This window comes from Prenolepis imparis, unplaced genomic scaffold (assembly GCF_030444845.1).
Source record: "Prenolepis imparis isolate NDT839.2.m4 unplaced genomic scaffold, iyPreImpa1.0 SCAF_2, whole genome shotgun sequence".
NCBI lineage: Eukaryota > Metazoa > Arthropoda > Insecta > Hymenoptera > Formicidae > Prenolepis > Prenolepis imparis.
In genome coordinates, this window is record NW_028141160.1 from 16885694 (window position 1) to 16908097 (window position 22404).

General features: G+C 43.0%; 1 protein-coding gene and 1 long non-coding RNA gene across 15 annotated transcripts in view; one reads left to right on the plus strand and one right to left on the minus strand.

The window, feature by feature from the left end:
- Positions 1–18311, plus strand: part of LOC145949103 (uncharacterized) — a 60667-nt gene extending 42356 nt beyond the window's left edge. The window contains exons 2-3 of the long non-coding RNA XR_014427546.1: positions 5598–5751; positions 17988–18311. This is a non-coding gene — a long non-coding RNA (uncharacterized LOC145949103). The remainder of the gene's footprint in view (positions 1–5597; positions 5752–17987) is intronic.
- Positions 1–22404, minus strand: part of Bru3 (CUGBP Elav-like family member bruno 3) — a 578576-nt gene that overhangs the window by 460713 nt on the left and 95459 nt on the right. The window lies entirely within an intron of this gene.

Below are 22404 nucleotides of genomic sequence, written 5' to 3' on the forward strand. Positions count from 1 at the left end.
GAACGGGGTTTCAAAGGTATTCCGCTTTTTTATCAGGAACATCGCATACGTATCGTATACGTTCAACAAAATCGCGCTATCTCCTTATCGAAAAAAAATTGATGAGCGACGGATTATACGAGCGGTGTGGCATCGCGGCTGAAAATAATCTATCGAGACAAGCGTTAATAATAAATAAATAACAAGGCGAAAGGACGGAGAGGTGTCCCGAAAATATTCGTCACGGTTCGTTATGTCTCTATGTCACGTCCGGGGAGCTGCTTCGATTTCGAGTCACACTCAATGATATGTGTACACACGCCCTATCCACAGTTTACAAAGCCAGACACAAGGTAAACCTGGACGAGGTTTCATATCTACGGCGAACTTTTTCGCTCGGCGATAGGAATGGGACTGCCAGGCACGCGACGGACCTCGCAATTGCTCAAACAGATATATATTATACAACAAAGGTTTGCGCGGAAACGATATGTGCTCGACAATATTGTAAAACCGCGATGTTTGCCGAGAGATAATAAATTTATTAGCGATCCCCCTTTGACTTTTCTCTCGTCGTCCGATACAATCTTACAAGATAAAAATCACGCGTGCCAGAGCCACCTCAATTCGATACAACACGTCGAATGCAGCTTGCATTTGTGCATGCCGCAGATTCCGGGCTTGTAACTAGGTTTATCTAGTTGCATAGAGAGATGCCTGTTAGTGCGCGCATACGGATTCGATGCATCGCACGTTCCAGAATTATCGAGAGTACTCAGCAGCTTGGGCGAATTACAGCCCGCTTGCAGATACTGGCGGGGATGCCTCGCTCCAGTGTTGGTGACCCGAACCGAGTCTATTTGATACACAGGGATGATCGGCAAAATCGAACGCGCAATACCTATATCTATCTATCCTACGTACCCGTCGTAGCGACCGTAGCTGCATCGCAAATATCCACAGACGTTTGCAAGAACATCGAGATATCTCGATGCAACACGAGCGACCGATGTTGCAATTTATCGCAATTCCTGTCGGCTTCTATATATGTATGTTGCGAGAAATTTCAAAGTCTTCGTCGCCGCAACGCCAGGAGAAGAGAGGAGGAGAAAGAGACGAGGGGGAAAGGTGGTTTTGGCACGGACAAGAACACCTAGCGTCGTGTGACCGATTCGATCCTGAGCACGGCGCGCTGATGGCCATTGTTTGCTCGCGCCATACATTATTAGCGATAAGCTCGGAGAGCAGCCGGGGAATAGGAAATGCCGTGGACAAAGAAAAGAGCTTTAAATAATACGATGCCTTTGTAGGGACCGCGAACCAGCGACTGGAGCTCTGTGAGTATATTACAAGCGGGGTACAGGAGCGGCACCTACATTATCCAGTCCAGAGCCAAAGGCTACTTTCTCAGCGCGTTGCATTTCTACGCCGGGGTGTTGCTAGCTTCTCTAGAGGGTGGAAAAAGGGCGGCGAGAGAATGAACAGACAAAGATGAAGAGGAAGAGAGGGCGAGAGGAGAGGGCGTGCCAGAGTGGTGGCTTCTTCCGCCTTTCAAAATATGAGACCATACTTTACGGATATTTACTGCTACCGAAATGTTTTTTTTTTTTTTTTTGCCGAGGCAACCTACGCGTCAGGAGGAACGGTTGTATACGTTTATGGCAGCGGCACGCGCTGACCCATAAACATTACTTAGTATCCGTATGACATAAAATTGCTACTCGCGTGTCTCAGGTGGAAGAGTAGAAAATGTCAGCGTAAAAGTAGACCAAATTACCGCGTATCCTCGTGTGCATATATCATAACAATGGCGGATCCTGGGGGGGGGGGGGTTAAAACCCCCTCTTACAAATTAAAAGAAACAGTTTTGCTAAATTTGTTTAAAAAATATAAATAAAGAAAAACAAACATTAAAGAGCTATCGACGTCAAAATCCGCTAGTGTATATATATAAGTATAAGATACACTGTAAATTATACTCATTACGCATTCAAGGAGTTAAGTACAGATTAAGTCAGACATATGATATATATTATATAGATACAAAGAATTTCGCCTAATTATTTTTGTACAACAAAATTATCTCATCATTTCGTCCTATATCTGACTTAATCTATACTTAATTCCTTGAATGCGTAATGAGTATAATTTACAGTGTATCTTATACATACATATTGTATATATTATATAGATATAAAGAATTTCGCCTAATTATTTTCGTGCAACGAAATTATCATCATTTCGTCCTATGTCTGACTTAATCTACACTTAACTCCTTGAATGCATAATGAGTATAATTTACAGTGCATCTTATACATACATATTGTATATATTATATAGATATAAAGAATTTCGCCTAATTATTTTCGTGCATGAAATTATCTCATCATTTCATCCTATGTCTGACTTAATCTACACTTAACTCCTTGAATGCGTAATGAGTATAATTTACAGTGTATCTTATACTTATATATATATATATATATATATATATATATATATATTATATATATAAAGAATGTCGCCTAATTATTTTCGTGCATGAAATTATCTCATCATTTCATCCTATGTCTGACTTAATCTAAACTTAATTCCTTGAATGCGTAATAAGTATAATTTACAGTGTATCTTATACATACATATTGTATATATTATATATATATAAAGAATTTCGCCTAATTATTTTCGTGCAACGAAATTATCTCATCATTTCATCCTATGTCTGACTTAATCTAAACTTAACTCCTTGAATGCGTAATGAGTATAATTTACAGTGTATCTCATACTTTTATATATATATATATATATATATATATATATATATATTATATATATAAAGAATTTCGCCTAATTATTTTCGTGCAACGAAATTATCTCATCATTTCGTCCTATGTCTGACTTAATCTAAACTTAACTCCTTGAATGCGTAATGAGTATAATTTACAGTGTATCTCATACTTATATATATATATATATATATATTATATATATAAAGAATTTCGCCTAATTATTTTCGTGCAACGAAATTATCTCATCATTTCGTCCTATGTCTGACTTAATCTACACTTAACTCCTTGAATGCGTAATGAATATAATTTCCAGTGTATCTTATACTTATATATATATATATATATATATATATATATATATATAATGTATTATATAGATATAAAGAATTTCGCTTAATTATTTTCATGCAACGAAATTATCTCATCATTTCGTCCTATGTCTGACTTAATCTAAACTTAACTCCTTGAATGCGTAATGAGTATAATTTACAGTGTATCTTATACATATATATATATATATATATTTTATATATATATATATATATATTTTATATATATATATATATATAAAAGTATATGATACACTGGAAATTATACTCATTACGCATTCAAGGAGTTAAGTTTAGATTAAGTCAGACATAGGATAAAATGATGAGATAATTTCGTTGCACAAAAATAATTAGGCGAAATTCTTTATATATATATATATATATATATATATATATATATAATATATACAATATGTATGTATAAGATACACTGTAAATTATACTCATTACGCATTCAAGGAGTTACGTGTAGATTAAGTCAGACATAGGACGAAATGATGAGATAATTTCGTTGCACGAAAATAATTAGGCGAAATTCTTTATATATATATAATATATACAATATGTATGTATAAGATACACTGGAAATTATACCCATTACACATTCAAGGAGTTAAGTATAGATTAAGTCAGACATAGGACGAAATAATGAGATAATTTCGTTGCACGAAAATAATTAGGTGAAATTCTTTATATCTATATTATATATATATATATATATATATATATATATATATACACTGGCGGATCCTGGGGGGGGGGGTTAACCCCCCCCGCCCTTGCAAATTAAAAGAAACAGTTTTGCTAAATTTGTTTAAAAAATATAAATAAAGAAAAACAAACATTAAAGAGCTATCGACGTCGTTAATCCTGGAATAAAAGCTAATCATGAAACTAAAAATATTAAATAAAATAATTTTGCAAATCCCCCCCCCCCCCATTATCGAGGTCAGGATCCGCTAGTGATCATAACACATAGAGAGCTCTTCATAGTAAGGGAAGAAGAGTAAAATTTTCCCGTAAATATTAATCAAGTTTCAAGTTAAAAATAAGCTGTAGTAAATTTTGAAGTTTATACATTGTTTTTTCGCTATAAAATATCTCGCGAATATTTAAATGGTCTCTTTTTAACAATCAAACGTATTGGAAAATATTTCAGATGCGCGTTTATGTAAGCTAAAATGATACTAATAAAATAAATGACGAACACAATTGAAATACACGTCAGTGGAAAAACTCATACTACCATGAAGCAGTGAAAAAGGAACACTTGACTCGGCTTCAGCCGCGACGAAACGGTATCGGATAATGGACGAAACGAAAAGCGAATTCGACGGCTGATATCGAGTTACGTGAAGATGTACCACCGTCTTCGTCAGTATCGAAATTGGCCGCGATACGCCAAGTTTATGGAAAGAGAGAGGAGTGAGATCCGTCCAAAAACTATCTTCTAAATTCTCTTGATTTCTCGATTATACTCGTGGTACTTCGTTCCATTTACTCGTTCTATTTAACGTTCTCAATTTTGTTCCCTTAAAGCAACAATTAATTCCAAAAGCTTTCGCGTTATATTTTTCCTCCCACATGTCTACATGTAGCGTATTAAAACCCCGTAGATAAGATCCTCGTTCGTGCAGAGCAAACAACATGAAGCAACATTCGCGCTCTATTTATTTAAGACTCTTATCCAGGGGGATGAGTTGCAGCGTAGCACGGAACTGGTCTGGTATTTATAGTATTTGGATTATGGAATAATCCTTCGCATAGACGGCAAAAAAAGAAGAAAAGGCAAGAGTTGTACAGTGTTTACCAATACCCTTCACCTCTTTTACTTTTCGTATCCTTCGCATTGCCATTTCTTTCCTCCTCTGACAAGCGCCCTCGCCGGTATCGCACGAAAGAGCCTCAATCTTCTCTTCCATCTGGATTACACGTACACATCGAAAGTTCTTTGCTACAAATTCCATCTTTTAAACGCGAAATTTGCTCGATTTATACGCGGTCTCGATCATTCTCTCGTGAGATCGACCGCAAAAATTCTATATAACGGTGTATCGGTTTAATCATGAGCTCTGATAATAATTTAATTACTCCCTCTTAAGCAAGGCCAGATTTAGTATAAGCTAGTAAAAAGATAGGTATAGTTTGTTGGAAAATCTTAATCTTTTATACATTTATCTTGTTATTATGAAAGAAAAAAAATTATATTGCAGACCATTATTTTATTAATCTTTTATGTCAAAAAATTAAACTAAAGAAACAAAAAATTAATTTTGCTGTATATACAATATATAGACAATTTTCCGAAAAATGGAAGAATAAATAATAAAGCTTTATTACATCATATTGCGTAAAAGAAAAATCTAATGGAATTTAAAGATTTTATTGTTAGGAAAGAAATAAAAACTGTTGGACACACATGCGCTTTTCTCTCTGTATAGGTAGCACATGAAGTAGTAGATTTAATAAAAGCTCATTTGTAACGTTTTTGTATTTTCAGTTTATCCGTAGCAGAGAACCGCGGATGTGCATTGCGGAGGAAAACAAAAAAATCACGGCGCATCTCGTGCAGGAGCTGCGAACGGTCTGCCGTCTGCAAGCATCGTCAGGGAGATTCTTTCGCTGCGGCCACGAGGGAGACATCGCTCGTGCAGGTATCTCTCGCTGTTACTGTATATTCATACGTATCTGCAAGCTAGTCAAACAACGATTCGGCGCAGCACAAAGGAGCAGGCGTCGGCGTAGCGTGAAAATTTAACCCGAGACACGGCGAGATTTGGTTTTTTGGCGTCGGTCAAAAGGCAGGTCAAAGTGCCTTGATATATCCGCGGCGTTATTTGATGCACGACTACCGGTACAATTGGACTGGGGTAAATAAGAAAGCAGCAACGACAAAAGACTTCCTTTCTGTGTGGATGTTACTCGTACTCTTGGGCGTTGTCTGCCGCCGTATCTCCTAAGTTCGTCGGAGAACGGAGTATAAGGTTGGACGAATCCTAGTAGCTAGCACAGCTGTATTAAATAAATAGAGAATCGCCAAGGCTTTCGACGATCTAAAGAAGGAAAGAATCGTATTCCTTGAAAGTGGAAGAGGTCGAAGTCAAGCCCGAGAGAAACGTCGTAGATGGAGAATAAAAGACTGTGCGCCCCGCGAAGAAATATCAGGAAAGTCGAACTAATATTTGAGATTAGTCCCATCAACGCTTTTACGTACACACAGGAAAAACACAGGAAAAAAAAGCTCTACTTTAAAAATACATCAATTCGTCAATACAAGGATCCCGAGAATTTTTCTCTATGTATTAACGTTTAACGCGGCTATGAGCGTAATCTTGAAAGAATGACCTGCCGTATACTAAACCACTGACAGCACGTACAGTTCAGAGAAAAGTTTAAGAGCACTTTCAACGCGTTAAACTTTTACGCTCTAATTAGAAATTAATAAAGACTAATAGCTTTATCGTCGGTCTATTAAATCCTGTGAAGCTGGTGCGCTGGAAGTTAGGCAGTCGCGAAGGTAGTCGGTACAGTCGGCATTAAAAGTTTTTTTTCTTCTTCATAGGATAATAGATGCACTTTAATTGCGAAAGAGAAAAAGGAATTCCATAGAAAGCGAAAGTCGAACTACATTGTTTATTTGATAGCAGACATTTCTGCGAAGATTGCTATGTGGTGTTGACGCAGCGCGGACGCATTCAAGATGCTTTCCTTTATGTTTTTTATTTCTTTTGTCGAAAAGGGATAGAATGTCTGTGTGATGGAGTAAAAGAAAGAGAAAGAGAGAGAGAGAAAGAGAGGGAGAAGTAGAGAAAGTAGTCAGGAAGAAGAAAGAAAAAAGAAATCAATGAACGGAAACGTGATACGATGGGCGAAGGGCCAGAATGGGGGACAGGGTCGGCCATTCTGTAGTTTCTCTATTTCCTTCATTAACTCTGATTCAACAGCAGCGTAACTTTTAATTGGAAGTAGTGGGGGTGGGTCGAGGCTCATTTCCCGGCGGACTTCTCCATACTGGAATTCAAGCGAGTCCCAAGCGTCTTGGGAGAGGTCATTTCATTCGATGTTGCGATATTCTCAGATTTTACTTCCATAGTTAATGTCCACTAGCTAGTAACTGAAATACTTCAAATTGAAGTCGGCGGCATTTCTGTAGCATAATCTCTAAAAGTGAAGGCTTAAATTAAAACGCATAGTTCTCTCCGAGAAATAAACAGATCAATGTTTCCTGTCATTAACGTCGTATTACGTGAAATAATTAATTATAATTATTAATTGCAAAATTATAACGATGTAAGTATCGATGACAATAATTTTATTCGTGCGCGACTGCGGGGAGTAATTTAAAACGTTATTACGAGATAATCATTTATACGTACAGTGATATGTTAATCTCTCCTACTCATTATGTATAAATCAATTATATTAATCGCGAAGCAGAAATCATGGAGCGATAAAATTTCAATAAAATCACTAGCGCCTCATTTTTCAAAATGGAAAATAACAGGGTGCAACAGATGTTTCGAAAGTGTCGTGTCTATATATTTTACCTTACCATGAAGATACATACGATGCTCGTAAGATACGCTGGTCGGAAATAAGAGCGATAAAAAGAAAGGCGAATAGTTACACTGCCAGGCGATGAGATGCTTCGAAACGCGAAAATGACGAGCTTGCGATAAAGGACTGCCATTGCAGAACAGAAGGGGTAACGGTAACCTGGTTTAGTATGATCTCTCGACATCGCACGACACATATATCGCATTACTATCGGTTTCTCATTACTCGGATCGCTGTATTGTTATTTCAGCGATTCTCGGAGAAGAGAGACATACGCGCCCGATAATGCAAGGCTCGACTGAGATTTTCGAAAAATTCGATAATCGATCTCGTAATGATCAGTTTTTCGCGGCGTATCATTGTCGAAATGACCTTATTTCCGCCATTACGTCGTAGTCGCCGCTAAACTATATTGCATCCAATTTATATTCGACGCGAGATAATTCTTGATAAGAAATGATTATGATACGTACGTAGTAAAGATACGTACGTTCTTTATGGACGTGCGGGTTCGCCCTATATTTGCGTAATTGCGTCCAGCGTTATATAAATACGCCATCCCCGTGGCGATAGCATGACAACTCCACGAGCGGTGACTGATAACATCTCGAGCGGAGATAAGCGGCGAGTTCTACTTACGACAGCATGGAGCCTCTCCTTATGCGATTCTTACGTGAAATCTCGTAAATTTCGGAGTTTTACATAGTCCGGGTGTCGGGAAGTAAAAGACGAGAGGGAAATGACGCGCGTCACGTTTCTCCTCTCCTCAAGAATCGTGAAACTGCGAAACGCGAAATAGAGACGTCCTCATTTCTTTATCGTTCTCGTTTATGCTAAGAGACGCTCTCTCTGTCCTCGTAATTGCGTGTCCTCGACGAAAAATCTCGCAATCTTTCTCTCTCTCTTTTAGCGCATTCCGTCCGCGTACGACCCGCTTGAAAATCGCCTGCATCGCCGGCGCCGTCGGCAGAAAAACGGAGAACTTTCACGGCGAGTCTCGCGGAGCCTCGCCCGGCAAAACACCGCGACGACGCCTGCCATTTTCGGCTGGCACGGGATAGCAGGGGGCCAGGGTAATGTGGGGTGGTAGCGGAAAACCCCGGGCAAAAAACAGCGCCTGCAGAGATCCGCGACGCGGCTGTTTAATTCGGGACCGAGGGGTGGAGAAAGGGGAGAGCGAAAAAAAAGTGCTGAGGCCGGGCGGGCCTCTCTTCCTCGCGCGCCCCTCATGCATTATGAATAATGGAATTTAAATATACGCGAAACAGATCCCCGTCGGACGAATTCGGCTTAGGGAGACGAAGAGGTGGAGGAGCCGGTGGCCGCACCGGTGCCACGGTGTCGTGTTCGCATTGTTAATTGGCCGGCCGTTTCGTTTTCCGACGCGGCGTGAAGCACCGTAACGGAAAACGAAACGACATCGCGCGTCGAGAGCACAGAGAAGTTGAATTATCGAGGGAGTAGAAGAGGGCTGCAAGAGGGGTGAAAGTGAGAGAGAGAGAGAGAGAGAGAGAGAGAGAGAGAGAGAGAGAGAAAGAGGGCAACATCTCGTAGATCCGTAAATTAATTAGAGGGAGCATAACAGTTCGGCGAACGGCCGGTGAAGTGAGGTTCGTCTTCGTGGCCCGCGTTGCGGTTGTGCCCTCGCAGTTCGCACGGTCATGCCCCGAGAACTACACGGTACACCTTGTATCGTCCTTACACGAGGCAATCCGGATACCTGTTTGCGATTCCCCGAGGTATTAGTCGACCATACGAACAGACTCAAAGTACAAACATATAGCTACGTTTCGCATACGTGTTACTCGCTTTGTCGCCATCCTCGACAGAGTATATAAGGTACGTAAGAGTTTTCCCTGAGCGACGCGCATCAATCTGTGTGTATTTTAACATTTACTGAGATAGCTGCTTATCTTTCACTCTCACTCCCTATATATAATGTTTTATTTTCATTAATATTAATTAGCAAGATGCAAACTGCCATTTCTTTATTTTTATACATTTCTTGTTTGCATATAAAACAGAAAATATTTTTCTCCCCAAAATATTCTTTCCTTATACATTTTCGGATATATTAATAATAAACTTAATACGGTAAGAGTTAAGAATCTGCATTCGAAGAAAATGAGATTCGTTTCAAAGTTATCTTTCCAGCAAATTGTTTTCTCGAATGTAACATAAAAATGGTGAGCTCGGTGTGATTGGATTCATCTTTCCGCTCGTATCGTCCATCATTCTGTCCGAGATCGAATAGACATTGTATCCAAGTTTCGATGGAACGGAGAAAAGAAATCGCGCACGATACAATTCCCTCCCACAAATGTTTATCCTCCCGCCAGGCAAAAGTATACAAGGGTCCGTCTTTATGACACTACGAGGCACAATAAAGCTTGATGACTCCTAAAGACGAAAGAACACGTATACGGTCCGGCATAAACTTATTTTTCAATTCTGCGGTTCCACCGCCATCGTTTTGCCTTGATGCGAAGAAAGAACTTCTCTCCTAAAGCTCGGGTCGTCCCGCTCCTTCTATTCCATCAAGTATACCGCGATGCAATGGTGCCATTTTCGGCGTAGATCGATCTCCCTCGTTGGAAGACGAAAGCGTGGAAGAGGTGGATCGTGCAATGCACAATGCAAGGCCGTCATACGACGTACGAGGAGTCCGTTATGCGCCGTAAAACGGAATATGCAATACTACTTTCGCGACGACGGAGCACTCGCACGAAGTAATACCGCGAAACGCAAAACCGTCCTTTTCATACGGCGGATACGGGAGAAGTTCTCCGACGAATACAGAGCGTCGTGCGCTCGAAACTGGGTGATGAAACACTTCTATGGTCGACCGATAGTCGCTGCGATAAGTAAGTCTTGGAAAAGACATCGCGGTAATTCCGTTACAAGAAAATCTGATAAGATCCAACTAATGTAATCACGCTTCATATGGTTGATCAATCTTTAGCTGACTGACAAACCTGCGGAAAAGGATTATCTTCTACTGTCTATGGAGGATGGGGTAAATCAGCGAAGCAAGAAGGCTAAACAGAGAACAAACACGAGATATGGTCTTCTTGATTAAACGAGGGAGAAGATAGAGAGATACGCCGAAGAGGGGAGGGACAAAAAAAGGAGGCGGATATGCGAGAAAAAGAGACGAACAAAAGAATAGCGGTTCAGGATTCATATCCAAGAAAAACCAAGGCAATACCAGGGATTCTGGATTATTCGAGGCACGGCGACGATCTTCGAGCCAGCCGACTGTCTGTACCGTGAAAGTGGCACGTATCGATCGCACGGCTGGATTATCTTTCACCACTTCGATTGACGACGATTATTTCCACCATCGTATATCTAGGCGTGCTTCGACTGAGGACGATGTAAAAAAATCCGCGCAGTAATTACTCTCTAGAGTTTTACTATCAGCAACGTGAAAAAAAAAGATAGAAAGAGGATATCGAATAAAAATTGATTTTCAGCAAGTATAATTGATAGTCGGCAATTATAATAAAACCAAATAAAATAATTGATGCTCTTAAATAAAAATGATAAATGTTGTGTGTATCGAAGTAAACAGATTCAATTGAACGTAGCAAATTAGTTAGAGATCTTTAATAAAAAAATGGGTCAATAAAATGCTCTTTGACTGTATCTTCAAGTATATAAAACGATTAGCAATACTTTTCGACACGATGTTAGCACGAAATACGTTAGTCTATTCCGACTAACGATTATTAAAGGTCCCGGTGGCGGTGCATCCGCCGCACGATAAATTAGAACGCGAATCGACTTTCACAGCCGCCGTAGAAACTACTTTGGCAAACGTTATTTCTTCCTGTCTCGAAGGAAGCTCCACTCGAAAACTTGGAAAAGTTCGGCCAGCTGCGTGCATCGTGGTCTCTGGTCCGCTGATTCTGGCTCGCGCTGGCGTGCGTGGCATCACTATAAGACGAGAGAAAAAGAGAGCAAGAGAAGGGTAGGAAGGAGAGGAGGACGTGGTTGTATCATGGCGTTAATGGCGGCGAGCATAAAGCATCCCCACGCCTGCACGCTCGACCACGGTCGTTTACAGTGCCACTATTTATGTTGATAACTTGGAAATGGAGTCAGATACACACGGCACTGAGTGCCGGCGGTTCGGCGGCGGTCCGACAGCGGTCTGGTAGCACTTGTAAAGTATGGGTGGATAGGGGTGGCACACAGGGAGGGAACGGATTCGCGGATCTTTTTGGTCGTGCAAGGAAGGCGATTCGGTTAGGGTGGGTAGAGAGGAGACGAGCCGAGTCGAGAACAAGATTCAAGCGGAAAGTTTTGCGAGTTAATGGTGCGGAGGTAATGCCGCGGCCGCAACAGCAACAGCCACCCCTTGCTCGTGTGTTCGCATCTTCCATTCTCTCCTTTTCGCTCTCTTCTTCGCTCTGTCTTTCGTCCTGCGCATCTCGTTTCTTTCTCGGACTAAGCCGGAGGAAAAAGAGAAAGCGTTAAATCCCCCCTCCCCCTCTCTCTCTCTCTCTCCCTCTTCCTACACGAATTCTCTCCTCTCTTGAAGCACATTCTCTCTTCCTACATCCCTTCTCTCTCTTCTTTTTTCTCCTATCGCTCTCTTTCTCGCTCCTCGTTCATTTCTTTCGGAAGAACGTGCCACATTCTCACTTCCTCGCTCGTCGTTGCTCTTTTTCTTCCTCCGACGTTGTCTCCTCTCACACCCTCGCGGCCCGATCTTTTCCTCGTGCAACTCCTATCACGAACAGTCGCTAACAAGTGCATCGAATGCAAGTTGTCGACGAACTTCTTCCAGCGATTCGTGCTTGTTCACCGTGTGCATGCGCGGGCATGTATATCTCTATTAGGCGACATCTGCTCTCAGCTTTTTCATAACGAGGCAGCACGACTCGCGCTCCAAGAGACTTCACGGAGCACTTCCGGTCTCCCCGTTGCGAATGCTGCGAAAGAATGCATATTGTAGTTTCTTGTCTCTCGCCCTTTCCTATCTTTCGTATCTAACAGAAATGCTCCCCTGACGAATGTATAGAACTAACGATAACGAGAAATGGTGCAACTTCGGTGGCTTCTTCGTATCTAAATTTTCTCAGCCATCTGACTCCCTAAAGACCATTTCGACGTCATGGACGATTTTTATTTCCGCACGGCAGAACATGGAGAAGCAGAATATTATGCCGTTATCAAAAGGTTATAAACTTTGATCTTTCAATCATGACTCTTGGAGAGACCTTGCTTTAACGTAATGAAATTAAACACTGTAGAAAAATTTAAGAATTCTTCCTCTTGTCGCAAAAAACGAGATTAAGCAATTTTATATACATAATATAAAATTATATACATAAATTTGAATAGAAATTATTATCAAGAACTAATATTTCAATAGCAATTATTATTTAAGAAATAATTCAATTCTGCTTAATTTATAAAACTTTTATGAATGAATTAAAAATAGTTGTATTGTTAATTCTTCGCTGAAAGAAATATGAATGCCGTTCTTCGCGGAGTAATAATAACTTGAGTTTCATTTGTGGTTGACAGCTTCCCGTGGCGCGTCACGGTAACATGGCTCCTATTTAATTATCCGGTGCTTCGAGGACTTAACCCAGCCAGAGAGAGCTGAAACGATCGCGCCGTTATTCTATCTAAATTCCTTTGCCTTCTCAAGCAGGCGTATGATCAAGGCCACCTCGCATAAAAGATAATCGTTGGCAATCGATGACGCGCGAGACAGCCCTCGCCGAATCATGATTCGCTCTCCTCTCTAGTTATCGCCTCTCAGTCTGCTCTACTTGCAGATGCCGTGCGTAATCTATTCGACATTAGTTGCTTGATTGCACCGTAAAATGCGACGACGACGACGACGACGACGACGACGACGATGAGAAGAGGATCTGTCGCTCGATGGCGCCTCCGATTCCAACCGCAGCACGATGCAAGCCCATTACTATCGCCCGAAGCTAAACGGCCCCAGAGCTCGTGCCATTAACGGAATTTAAGATCTGAGATCCACCTTATTGAATTCCGTTCGATCACGATTATGATGATGCGTGAACGATCGTTTTGGATGTAAGCTACAGACGATGAGGATGTATCGGCTCGGAAAAATCTTCGACAACGAAATCATCGGTAACGATCTGATTACGACGTTATATTTAGACATTTGCAAAAGTGGCTAAGAAAATGTATATTACTTAATAATGATATTGCGCGCTGAAAATTTATATATATATATAACAAAGATAGATTACTTAAACGCGCGCGATACTTTTAAATATAATAAGATATACATATTACGGGGGTAAACATTCGTCGTTCGATAATGAAGAAATTACAGCTGCAAACACACCGATTCGCGGAGGATGCCGTTGATTATTTGGACTCGGTGGGCTCGGGGTCTGGTTTACTTCTTCCCTTATGTCCGGAGATAATGGACACTATTACCTTAACGAGGCCCCAGTCTCTTAGTCGGTAATTGCTTCGAGATATCCAGGAGAGCCCCGGCGTACGTTGCTGCCTGGTGTTGCACGGAGAACCCAGACGGTGTTATTGCCGCCGAGGCTACTCGCCCGTTTCATGGTGGTTATTGTTATGGGCCTGCGGCATTAAGATGTACACCGCACTCTCATACGGGACTCGCTACGTATACGACGCGCATATATACCTACGCGGGGAGGATTTCATTACGCCGCTTCATAACTGGCGGTCTTCACGGCCGCGATAAATCGGGATTGTCCTCCTTGTTAAATCTACCTCTTCCCCCCCCCCTCCCTGTTTGCTTCCCTCGTATCGTCGACGAAGCCGAGACGAGACGAGTTAATCCGCGCAATTGAATGGCCTCCACGACGTAAGTCGTCGCATCGTTTATCGCCCCGGGGTCTTTATCCTCGCGTGAAACGATTCGCCGTAAATATTTTATTTTAACGTCGCGACCGTAACATCAAGTCAGCCGAGAATTGGCGATCGCGTCACGGTTCTAAACACGCGAACGCAGAATCGATGTAACGGGTTCATTGATCTCACCGAGCCGAGACATTTCGCAGGCTAGCCTAGCGAGAAGAAAGAAGTATGAGGACGAAACTAGGAACAGCGGAGCAAGAAAGAGAACGAGAAAGTGTTAACGGAGAGACGGCGGAGCAAGACGGAAAGAGATCAAATCTGGATATCGAGATTAGGTAAGCGTAATCCGCAGGACGATGGGCGGAACGGCGAATCCTCTTCCGGCAGATCCCATCGCGGAGGAGAAATTCTGGCGGGTACTTTGCCCGGCCAAATACGACGAGAGCAGCAAGAGCCTAACCCGGGTAGAGCCGCCGAGATGGTTTACGGCTCGTCGCAAGTTGGTGAAATTTAAGAGCGCATTTAAAACTGGTTTGGCGCGATGCCCTGCGCATCCCTGTGCAGCAGGTACACTGCCGGCAAGAGATACCGCCGGATTCCGACAGGAGTTTATCGCTCTAACATTCTTGGGAAGCCTCGGATGGATCTTTCTTCTCAAGCCATTTCTTCCGGTAGCCACCTCGACGAACCGTCGCTTCTTTCGAGCTCCCCCGTGTCGTCCGTCCGTCTGTCTGTTCTTCTTCCCGTTTCACGGAAATTTTCTCGAACAGACCTCGGTACCAAAACGTCACGATGATCATCGGTCAAGATACCCGGAGAAATGTCGTGGGCGACGTTACTATTGGAACGGGCGCTTTTAGGACCGCATTGGAGCTTTTTTCTCAGGCGTCTCGAAGGAGATTTAGCGAACGGACAACAAATGAAGGTCATCTTTTTCGCGCGAAAAAGCGTCCGCCTTGATTTCGTCTCGTTTCTTCGAAAATTGGATGTCTCACACAACTAGACGATTCGTTATAAATATTACCGCACGTGCGATTATGTACATATATAACAATAACATACGTTAATCGTCAAGTGGTTCAAAATTATTGCAATAAATGACGCGAGAAAGAAATAGAATTTAATAAGGACATTCTTCTTTTAAGCGGCGCCAACCGCGCCAAAACTTTTCAGTTTTGTATAGCAGTATTATACGTTATCTCTTTCGCCCCGACGTAAAATACATCTATAGCACAATTTCATCGCAACGTCGTATAGCGATTATGGCTACTCCATTAAAAATGGATTTTATAAAGGCAATCTTGCCAGACGATCGTTGTAGGAAAAAAGGCGAGAGCCGGAGCCAAAGGGGATGAGGCCACTACCTTTGGCTGATCCACTTCGAATGATAATCACCTCTAGGAGACTCAATTTCGCCCTGCTCCGTCCCTATCCCCATTCCTATCCCCCGTTGCCCCGGAAGGTTCGATGCCGCAGCAGACTGCATCCTTCACTCCCTTCATCGCCTCCGCTGCCCCCGATGCTTGCCTATACTGCCGCCCCTATCGTCCCCCCCCTCTCTCCCCTCACTTCTAGACTATTCTGAACGACCTTTATCCCATCCGCCGACGCTCATCCCTAACTGATTGGAGTACCAATCAATGCGGCATTCAGGGTGGTCGTGCTGAAACTTTAGGAAATTAACTATTCACTCTCTGGAAATGGTTATTTGGAAGGCCGGAAAGGCAGTCGCGACTACGTTACAGAGAATATGAGCGAAAGGATATACAGGCAGTAGTGGACGACGGGCGATAAGACAGTTTAATTATCAATTACGCGGACACGGAGCGGTCGACTGTTATTCGGGCGTCTCTCATAGAATCAGGAGTAATCCGAGTTATTGGTCATACATTGCCCTTCTCGCGCGAGATCTTACCGTTGGGAAATTTCGCTCGCGCAATCAGATTATCGTATACTGCCGCGCAGCAAAATTCAGATAAATTATTTCGATAACTATGGCGATGTCGCGCCATCCGGTGTTTCGCAGCCTGATAACAAATGTGGTTAACTGGCTGAGAAATTATACGGTCCACATGAGAGAATATATCACTACCCTACAGGAAGATGTACGCGTCTCTCTACGCGCGCGCAACAAAGCAACGCGCGGAAGTATTATCCCGGGTACTCTCTTTCGTTAATGGCATCGCGGTAATCTACAAAGCCCGTACGAGGGTATTTACAGTTACTCCCGTCGCAATACACAAGGGCACAGAACGCGGTTGGTAGGCGCGCGGCGGATTTGTGCCATGTTTACACTACTCGCGCAAGGCTGCTAATACGGCTTTCCGACAACAGCTCCGCGCAGCATCGCGCGACTGCTCGACTGCGTCCCGCTGTTTGAAAGTGAAACTTCTGTTTGTACGTTAGTTCCGACTAATCCCGAATATTACGCCGGCAGATCTACCGTCGAGAGAACGAAGGCAGAGCCAGGCAGGCTCGGAAACACTCGCACAAGGCAGCCGGCGCCTTGAGCGAGACGCAGAAAGTTTTCACAAAGGAGAGAAACAGCCGACCGAAACGAGATAAGGTACACCCTTGTGCCGAGTCTTTGTATCACAAGTCTCCGTGTCCCTTCGAAGAATTTCGACACAGTCTCGATTTGTTACGTTGATTCGGAGTCATACGGTAAAAACTCGTTCGTCGACGACAGTTCTTTTTCATTCGCGTTGAGCAACGATCGACGACGTGTCTGGAAAACTCTACAATGAGAGAGGTATCCGAGAAACGAGATCGTCGAGAAACGGACGTCTCGGAAAAGATCTCAACGTTACTCATCGCATGCTCGCATTCCACTCTCCCGCGGATTCGCCGAGAATTCGATCTGCAGTCTCAAACAGCTATTTACTGTAACGTCGGTGAATCGTCGGTACTTTTGTAGCCAGAAGGGAAAATGGATCGGCGCGGAATCGCCGAGAATGCTGCTGCAGTATACAAGCCCCGCCACTGTAACTCATTCACCGATAAATTTCGGCGGGCGAAGCATCGATCACAATGTTCTATTTTGCTCATTGGTGTTTTTGCCGGCGGCATTCGATTCAATTCGAGGATGCGGTGAGTCGATATATCTCTCGAGGTGTCATGAGCCGCCCGTAATGGATGGCGGCTGTTCCCTTACCCTTACCCCGAAAAGGGAGGCCGTGCCAAGAACTTGCCCGGCACCCGCTACCCTCCGCTTCAGATCCTCATTTTCATCCGCTGTCTTCTTCTTACTTCATGCGTTATATCCCTTTGCCCTCTTCATAGAATTCGCAAAGTACCCAACAGAGTAAGCTATGCTTCCATCCGCGTAATATTTCGTAGCACATTTTCGCGTTTAATCGCGAGATAATCAAAGTATTGTCTGCGATGTATAGTCCATAAATGTCATTCGCGTTATCAAAGACACAATGCTTTATATTTACTTCTTTCTTCTTATTAATTTTCTAACTTTAATAGTAATAAAATTATTCTGCCGCAGGAATCTACTCGCATCTTACAAATTCGACGGGAGAAGACTTTGCTGCGACCTGTAAGAAGACGGGTTAGATTTCGAGACGGAAGCGAGCAAACATGAAAGCACGCGGAAGAAAACGTACGCGCGATTGGTCCGACGAGGATATTCATAACGTGTGAACGATCACGAGCATTTGAGCGTTTCTCGGATGCTAAGATGTGCGAAAACGGAGGTTAAGGAAATTCCAAAATTGCGTAAAAGAGATGCCACAACGACAAAAATACATATGTAAGCTTTATAAAATTAATATCATCGAATTTAATTCGTAAAATTGTGTTGCTCACGAGGCTAATTAAATGTAGGAATTATCGTACCTTTCGATACACTAAAAAAATTTTTATTTTAAATCATCATGTAAAGTATTTAAGTTTTGTATAAAGTAAATTTTGTAAATTTTTAAATAGAATAAATAAACAGAGTGAATTTATCGTACTATAAAAAATTATTTTATTAAATAATAATCGTCATAATTATTATAAAGGATAGGAAACACACTCATTTCATGAATTTGACAAAAATCATGGATATAGTCGTCCGTCTGCAACGATAAATTTGGAGAACTTCGAGTGACACGTCCCCTTGATGCTCGACAGCCTTAATACGAGTTCAAGCCTCTACGCTCCTCCGAAAGTAAGGATCGATAGTCTGGCATCATTGGACTCCAACGGCTGATGCGGAGGAGTCAAAGGTAGAGGTGGATGAAGGTACAGCAGAGGGGGGTAGGAAGATAGGTGGATGGCGAACGAGGACTTTCGCATGCGAAGTACCCTGCCAGCTTCGCTTCGCTCGAGGATTAGCATGAATGGCCATCGTCTGCGCCAGTCGAGATAGCAACACGAGCTCTCGCCTATTATTGTTCGGCGAAATTAATTGCATCCATCGCGAATTACTCTGCGATTGCTTTCCCGACTACAACACGTCCTATGTGATCGAAGGAGTAGAGACATTGAAAAATTCCTGTGATTGGCATCGTAAATATCAAACGAAACAAAAGAGTGAATTTTTCATTGATTACTTCATCTTTCTCCCCCCCCCCCTTTTCTCTCTTTCTCTTTAATACATCATTAATTACCATTTAATATAAAAATTCTAATATGCATATAGCACACAACTTGATTAATAATAAAATGTATTAAATTTGTTAAAAAGGAAGATAATATTCAAAAGGATTCTTGTCTAATGCATATGTTTCGCAGCTTCCTGCTCTTTCTTAAGAAGGCATCACGGTTATTCGCTTCGTATCAAGCTGAATTCGGTATAATTACGTAATAGCAGACGCCACCTTCTTCCCATCAACATCCCTTCCCTTCCGCCGCCCGAGCTACTCGGTCTGGGGGAAACAGGAGCGACGGTAATTCCACTCCGAATGCAGTCATTATGGAGATTTTATCAAGGCCTGTTGCCAGCTAGCTAAGCTTCCACCTTAACTCGCCCATTATGGCATTTCCTTTGTCTGTGACTTACACATCGTCATGTCCCGCGGTACCATTACGAACCTAAGAACACTGATAAAAGAGATCCGACTATTCGAATGTAACATTTCGATGCACAATGATGACGCGTCATACGATCATGCGAGAGAACCCGCGAGAATTCTTCGAGGTCGCAGCTGGAAAATAATCACATGACATGTGAACACGACTTCGTTTCACGTTACTATACGTGCAATAGAAACCGCAGTCGATAAATCAGCGAAAGACGTCGTTATATGGAACGATACTTTAGACGTCGTATGTGTATGTGTGTATAAGGAGAGCTGGAATATAAAATTCCATAGGTCATGCAAGTAAGTACCGATCACGCGCATACGTGTAGGTAATGCGACTTTAATGCAGCATGTATTATTCAACGATATACCCCTTGCCGTGTGCGTGTCCAGCCGCTGTGGATACTAAGCGCGTATATTCGTAATTACAAACACAGTTGTTTATTGCGAATCCGACGATTCTATGATACGTCTTAGCCGACAGTTATAGGTGAGCATTTCGCGACCCTTCTCACCGAACGATCTCCCGATATCCATCCACAACCCTCTTCTCCACTTCTCTTCCTCACCTCTCACCTCTCGCCTCTCGCGTTGACAATCGGTGAAGAATGATCGTGGAGTTTCCCTGCTTGGACAGTGACAAATAGAGTATATTCTTGCCAGCTCGGAGAAGCGTGTTTTACGCTTTGTTTACCGTTTGCCATGTTATGCAAAGGATAGGAATTTTTGCCGATTGCGAATTCGGCAAATCGACCTTTATCCTACGTCCATTGCATTATCGCTCGACCGTATACAATCATTACCGCTAACGATTCGAAGGAAATAAAGAAAGAGGGAGAAAGAGAAGGCCGAAGAGAGAGAGTCGTATTCGCAACAAAAATTGCTCCCACTTATTTCAAGTCGCAAGAGCAATTTCCGAGATTACGTCGCTAATATCCGAGCGAATGCAAAAATAAGCTCCCTAATCGTTCCGCATCTGGTACGTGATATGACTCATAAACGTATATCTATCATTCAACAGTGTTGTAACGCGAAATGATTCATAAACGTTCAGCGTCCCAAGTCGTCCGCGGCGAACGTGGTGAACATTCGAATCGCGCGACGCGAACATCTATACTGAAACAACAACTGTACCGGGATCTCCGGCTCGATGTTCCGCGCGATACACGTCGCAGTGCTCGGAAAATTGAGGCGAACCGCATAATACGCATATAGTCGCGTAATATGCATACAGGTGCATGCGTGACGACAGGGCCAACGTGACGCTCGAGCACGGGTCGTTAGCCGTACGGTTGTTTCGCTGACGAGTCACGCCTAATCACCGATGAATACAACAATCACGGCATGATGGACGATCGGCAAGCAAGCCGTCCTTTATTAGCGTCACGAACAGAAGAGGGGGAGGAACATATAATTAGATTAGCGCGCGCCCATCGCGCCCCGTCATCATTTTCCGCGGTGATTTCGGATGGTTCGAGAGAGAGAGAGAGAGAGAGAGAGATCGGCTCTCTCATCGGCCTTTGATGTAGCAATGTTCTTCCGGCGAACGAAAATCATTTTGGGACATCGTCGTGCACCCGGCATGAGATTTAATTTGCGCCGGCAACGATCGCGCTTTAAATCCCCCGTATCCGGCTGCGATACAAAGCTGACACTAATATGCAGAAAAAATTGCCGCGTTTACGGCAATGAAAAAAAAAAAGTGGTCAGAAATGGAGGAAGAGAGCGAAAGAGAGAGAGAGACGGAGAAAAAAAACATACGGACAAACCTTTATTTCGCGCGGCAACGGTCAATTTTGTTACGAGACTAGCAATTTCGTGCCGATAGATACGGGAACTTAACAGTTACGTTCACGTAAATCTGTTTACCAATCTATTGTTACGTCGGTGGATTCTGCGCCGCGCACGGCCGAGCAGAGAGAGAGAGGGCCGAGTTCCTCTAATCTACGAAAACCATTTTGGCGCGGTACCGCGGGATGAAATTTAATTCTTGTGCATGTGCCCGTGCCTCTGTTGCATGCGGGCGTGCACGAGATGCACGACGCTGATGTGACGAAGAGACGCTGCTCACGGATCGATAACCCACCGCGTAGCTATTATGCAGATGTAATTTGGCCGGCAAACACACTACCGGGTCCTATTCCCATCTCGACTGGCAGCGACTGCCATTCTTCTTCCGTCCGCGTTTCCACGTTTCTCTTCTTCTCCCCGGTTAATTCAGTCTTCGCTGTCGTCCCGGTCGATCAATACCGAATTAATTTCTAAATTGTCAATCGCTTTACGCAACTGTTCCGTCCTCGCAGACGTGATCTTTGTTAGCGTCACCGTCTGTCTCTCGCCGATAAAAGTGCTCGTCGCTCCCGCAAGTTTCCGAAATCAATCTTAATCTCAATTCATCCTTAGGACAACATGCATTAATTGCAAATAATGTGTACCTCGCGACGGACGGGAATGAATCTCAGTTATGACGCGACGAGACAATTCTATTCCCCTGTCAATAGAGAACCCTAACCTCCGGCGACGGCCAGATCACTTAGCAGATAATCGTCGGAGAGGGACGAAGGGTCTAGGATGATCACCGTAATTGCAAACGTCCTGACCATAATTAGAACGCGCTACTGCGCATGACATCGATCAAACTCCCACCAGAGTCAGGTTAGCATGCTATCAATAACTATCAATTCGCGCTAGCTGTAGGGAGGTAGGGTCTCTCTTACAGACGAGCGGTTGCAAAGCGAGAGAAGGAAGGGGAAACATCCATCATTTTCAAGAACCTGTCTAACCTTACGTCGCTCGAGGAACTTGCCCTGGGTCAAAACGAATAAAGAGGCGATAAAGAAGCGTAACCCGTGTCAGCAACATCAGTCCTTCGTCTTTCATTGCTTTTCGAAAGAT